The following is a 5,450-nucleotide window of genomic DNA, read 5'->3' on the forward strand; positions in this document are numbered from 1 at the left end:
CGTCACTCTCACTCACATCCTTTCCAGATTCCTGGAAACCCTGCCAGGTCTAGCAACCTTGACTTCAACACTAAGAGAAGAGAAGATAATCATGTGAACTCAGGAAGGGGATGGACCTTAGGTTTTATGATGGAATTTTTATTTTCTAGATCAAAGTGTGTAGTCAGATCATGAAATGATACTCTTCGTTCTCATCATAGCTTATTTACCCATTTCCTTATTATTGAATGTGTTGGTCATTTATACATTTTTTTAATTTTTTCATTTTTTTAGGTGAGGCAACCCTTGGTTGACCTCACAGATTGCAAGGACCTTGTCAGCTTGCAATCCCTTATTTTTTAATTTTTATGCCTACAGCACCTGGTCTTCCTAGATGGTCTCCCATCCAAGTACTAACCAGGCCCGACCCTGCTTAGCTTCCGAGATCAGATGGGATTGGCTTTGTTCAGGGTGGGATGGCCATAGACATAAATTTATGCTCATAGATAATAGTACAAATATATTTGTTCATAAAACCTGTTATTCTGTTGAATTATCATGACTTATTTACCTCAATTGGTATAAGTATCAGGAGTCCTGTGAATTTTTCAGATTCCTCTCCGCTAAGATTCCTTCTAATGTCAAATCCACTAATATCTCTAGTTTATCTTTCTCGCCTTTGTTTTTATTCCATGACTGTAATTCAATTCCTTATTATTTTCCTTTACACTATTTTGATGCCCCCCTACATAGTATCTCTGTCCTGGATTGTATACTCAAATATTCCTCCTAGTATCCCATCTGGTATTTCTCCTTACAGTGACACTTAATGTCTAAAAAGACTTGAGAGTCTCCACATCAAAAATGACCAGTCTTGGTGATTCAGGAGATCTCAGAATTAAAGCCCTACAGTCTCTGACAAACACAATTCTTGTGTAATTGGCTGCTCTTCATGAACAGCAAATAGCTATTCATCCCCTTCCCTCCTCCTCCCACACGCCCCCCCCCCCGCCCCCGCCCCCGCCCCGGCCTGCACCCGCCTCCCCCTCCGGCCCCGCCTGAGAGCTTGTGCTCCTGGGGAAAGTGTTACAGGCTGGAATCTAAGAAAACTCAACTATTTATGATTCCTTACTTTGGTTTGTGCAGCTGAACTCCTAGACATACATGATTAAAAGCACTCTTCTCCTGTGAGGATAGGGCAGGTCTTTTAAACTCCCAATTTATGCCTACAGCTATGTGACTTCCTGAAGGATTTTAAAATAAGGGATCTGACTTCTTACTTCTATGAGGAAAAATGAAGGTCATGGCCTCATCTATGAACCAGGAGCTGAGTATAATCTCATTTATTTGGGAACGCACTAATCCAACTAAAAACAAGATGTACTCCACGAGTCTTATGGTAGAGGAGTATAACTGTCAACTCTCAGACTCACGATGGCCAGGCCCAGTCTATCCTTTCATGTACTGTGGCTCAGAACTTTGGAAAACCAATTGAGACATGCGAAGGCATCTGGACCTGTGATACAGCTAGAAGACAAGTCAGATACTCTGATTTTTACCACAAAATGTCAACCTTGCTTTGTATAAGCCTGGAATCTTTAGCATATGGAATTACTTGAGATCAACTACAGAATCCTTTCTTCTGTATCTTCCTAGTGATTCTAATTTTGAATTTTTACTTTTTGTATTCTGAAAAAAATCCATATCCAACAGAAAAAATTGATAGATTTTAGAACATACTCATCATGCACTCAGCTTGGCCCCATATTGTCAGATCACTTGAGAAGTATATCATAACTTTAGGCCTCCAAATAAATGCTTCCAGAGATCTGTAAGTTAGCATTATGCCCTTGGCTTTTACGAGTTTCAGAGAAAGAATGGCCCTGTGAAGAGGAAAGAATTTGCACTGCTGATTAAACTGGTTCTGAAGAGTAACCCATCACATTATCTATGATCCTTCCTTCTGTGATGACCTGCCTGGTATCACCTTGGCTCTCAGAGCCAGGAGAACCTGGATTTGGAGATATCATTCAGCATCATGGTTCCAAACTTAGCTTCATGCATCCCTAGGGCCTTCAAGCTGGGGTCTCTGGGAACTTGCTACTCATGGAGAGAGGGACCTTGAGAAATGAAGCCAGGGAACATCAGTGAGGACCCTACCCCAGCCTGCTCTCAAATGTTCTGTAGATGGGCCTATTCAATGATTTTGTTTAAGAAAAGGGTTTGTTACCATTACATTAGGAAATGTCTGTATAGTAATTGAAAGAGCGTGAGTTGTGGCATCAAACAGTTCTGAGACTGATTTTCAACTCTATCACTTACCAGCTCTGTGTCATTGGCCATGTAATCTACCCTCTCAACATCTTAGTTTCCCTATTTAGAAAATGAGAATATTAGTAATCCTGTTCTTGAGGATATGTAGAGAGGATTTAGCAAGATTTAGTAAGATTAAAAAAATGCCCATCATGTAGTTTGGTTCTCAACTTTTGGTGTCCACTTAGTATCACTGCTGGAACCCAGGGTCCATCTGCACTGAACAACATTCCCAGGCTTATAATTCTGCACATAGTTTAAAAACAACCTGCAATGTAACTGATACTCAATAAATGCTTTCAAACTGAGCTCCTAGCAAACTGCTTCCATTTATTCACAGTGAGTATAATGTAGTATATCATATTTTTGTGTTTGTTTTATGTTCTTGGCTCACGGCAAGTTCAAAATTCAGTTTTGCACTCAGCTGCAGGTTTCATTAGTTTGGATTATCTGGAATTAGTATCTCCTAGCAGATACATTATTTAGCACTCTTTTTAATCTTATTTTTTTGTGTGTGGTTTTGTTGCATCTCCATTTTTCACTGTATGCCACTTCAAAAATATTTTGGAAATATTTAGTACATAAATAAGTTTTTAAAAGTAAATATAGCTACGTTTATATAACAAACTTTCATCTGTGATATTGCAAGATAGGCACACTAAATATTTGCCATAATAAAGAGTCTGAAAATGTGTAGCAATGTAGAAGCTAAGCTAACTGAAAACACTTCAACATCTTACTTCAGAGTGATAGGCCTGAATAAGTGCAAATAGTTTAAGAGGTAAGTCCCTAGGAAGTTAGTTATAAATCTCAATATATTCCTTGGAGACCAGCATCATAAATAAAGTTATGCCTCCTTGATCTATCACTGAATATTTCCCCTTTTTCTTTTGAATAGTAAATCATCTTGAAAAAACACTCATGTATGGATTATCAAGGCACATCCTGGGATGACAATAGATTGTCAGCACGTTTACAGATGCCATTATTAAAGGAAGTGGTTGATTGATGGAGAAGCACCAAACTAGAGTTAAAGAACAAACAAACAAACAAAAAACAACTTTAAAAGAAGTTGTACCAAACCCCAGGCAACTATATCCAGTATTCTTAGGGCCACTGAAGTTATATGCTGTATCTATTTGCAAAAATGTAATGGCATTTGATAGATCCCATAAGAGTTTTAGCACAGTAGCATAGCTGATAAGGGAAATTATAATTAATATCTTTAAAACATTTAAACTGTCACTACTTCCAACTACCTAATGATGCTGAAGTCATATATGACCACCAGAAAAACACTTTGTGCTATTCTAAAGGATATCATACCTTTCTAAAAATCTTACATCAGATGTTTTTATGATATGTTGTATTATAGAAAGGTAAAAATAAGGTGTATAGAGTTTAACTGAAATACAATTGTAAAAGAAAGAAATAAATTAACCATGGCCAGTTATTATGATTGGTTAAAATAAAAAGAGTAACTTAATGTTAAATGGGAATTTAACTCATGTTCAAGACTGTTCAGGAACATAATATATAAATATTTTCAACACAAATACAGTGAAATCTACAAGTGTGTATTATTGAAGTGCATTATTGTGATAGACTAATATTCCTTTGTAACAAATTAAGAGAGAAAATCAGGACATCTAATTCACTAGAACTGTTTCTATTGCCTATTTTCATATTTATTTTCTTTGCTTCTAAGTAGCATTGAGTTTTTGATATTGTACTAAAAAAAGATTTTCCCATTGACAGGAAAAATCTTCCCAAATAAATAGAATGTTACCTTATTAAAAAAGAAAAAAATTCTTAAAAAAAAGTAAATACAGCCTGTCACATACACTTTGCCCCTGCCAAATTGGAGTTGACTTTCTCGGTGCTTTTGCTCAAAGAATTCTCTTTGCTTACAATGCGCTTCCTTCCATGATCTCAGTTGCTGAAATCCCTGATACCTTACACAGCCCAGCACAAATGCCCTTTTCTTTATGAAGCTTGCTCTGAACTTGCTCTGATCATCCATCCAGCAGTGGCAAAATATTTGTGAACTCACTTCTGTCATTAAGTCAGACAAAGAATAATCTGTCATTTAACATTGTGAATGCAATTGTCTTTAGGAACTTCAGCTGTAAGGAAATGTCCAAAGTTCCAGGACTCATTTGAGGAAGGCAAAAGACAAAGAAGTAGCAAGAGAGCGGGCTCCTGGGAAACAGATGTGGATTTGAACCATGGCTCTGCTTCACATCAGCTGTGTGACTTTGGCTAGATAAATGGCCCTGGATTCCTCACCTATGGAGATGAATGTATCAGTTAGGGATTGTGTTTGGCTCAAACTGTCAAAACTACAACGGGTGAAATGCATAGGGCTTTTCCTCACGTACAAAGAAATACGGAAGAAGCAGTCCAGATGAGACGGGACATCACTTGTACAATTTTTAATCTTTTAGCAGGAAATGAAATGAGACATCTCTTGCAGAGTTAATCTTTTTAGTAAACTTAGTTTTCTTTCCTCCTTTCTTTGGAAAAAAGGCCCTCTCTCTCAAATCCTGATAATTGCCCTGGCTACTCAGATCCTCTGGCTATTGATAAGGGTCATCAGCCCATTGTTAGCAGAAATGGTGTTAAGTCAGACAGGGCCCTTAGAGTCAGGAAGAAGGAGGGGACTTTAGGCCGAAGGTCTTTGTTTTTTACTTTTTAAGAAATATATTAACCAAACTTGTTTCCCTTTACTCACTTAATAGACAAATCAATAATAGAAATTAATAGATATATGATTTAAATAATAAGTTTGTCTCTTCTTTTCCTTGTCTAGGGACTGCGGTGGCACTTCAGCAGAAAACCCAAGACCCCACCTGACTGAGGCAGAAAGGGAAAGAGCTCCATGAAACCCCTGTAGGCAGGGACTACGGCCATTCTTAGCAGGAAGCAGATACAGAAGAAGAGACCTCCCGTCCCTCAACATCCATACTAATAATGGGGTTCACGGCTCTTCGAAAAGAGCTAGGCAGGAAAGTTAATTAGGGGGTTTTGGGTCTGCCTGCAAAGACACTGAGGTCATCCTATCCTAGAAGGGGTCCACCCTAATCCATCCACAATTAAGCAAGCCAGAAGGCATTTTTCTAACTCACACGAAGAAACCAGTAGGTAGAGAATTAGGT

General features: G+C 38.1%; 1 non-coding gene across 1 annotated transcript; it reads right to left on the reverse strand.

The window, feature by feature from the left end:
• Nucleotides 1-348: 348 nt before the first annotated feature.
• On the reverse strand, nt 349-467 carry LOC111742844. Its single transcript, XR_002781503.1, has one exon. It is a non-coding gene; the product is annotated as a 5S ribosomal RNA (ribosomal RNA).
• Nucleotides 468-5,450: the final 4,983 nt, after the last annotated feature.

The sequence above is a fragment of the Pteropus vampyrus genome, unplaced genomic scaffold, assembly GCF_000151845.1.
Source record: "Pteropus vampyrus isolate Shadow unplaced genomic scaffold, Pvam_2.0 Scaffold102, whole genome shotgun sequence".
In the NCBI taxonomy this organism is placed as follows: Eukaryota; Metazoa; Chordata; class Mammalia; order Chiroptera; family Pteropodidae; genus Pteropus; species Pteropus vampyrus.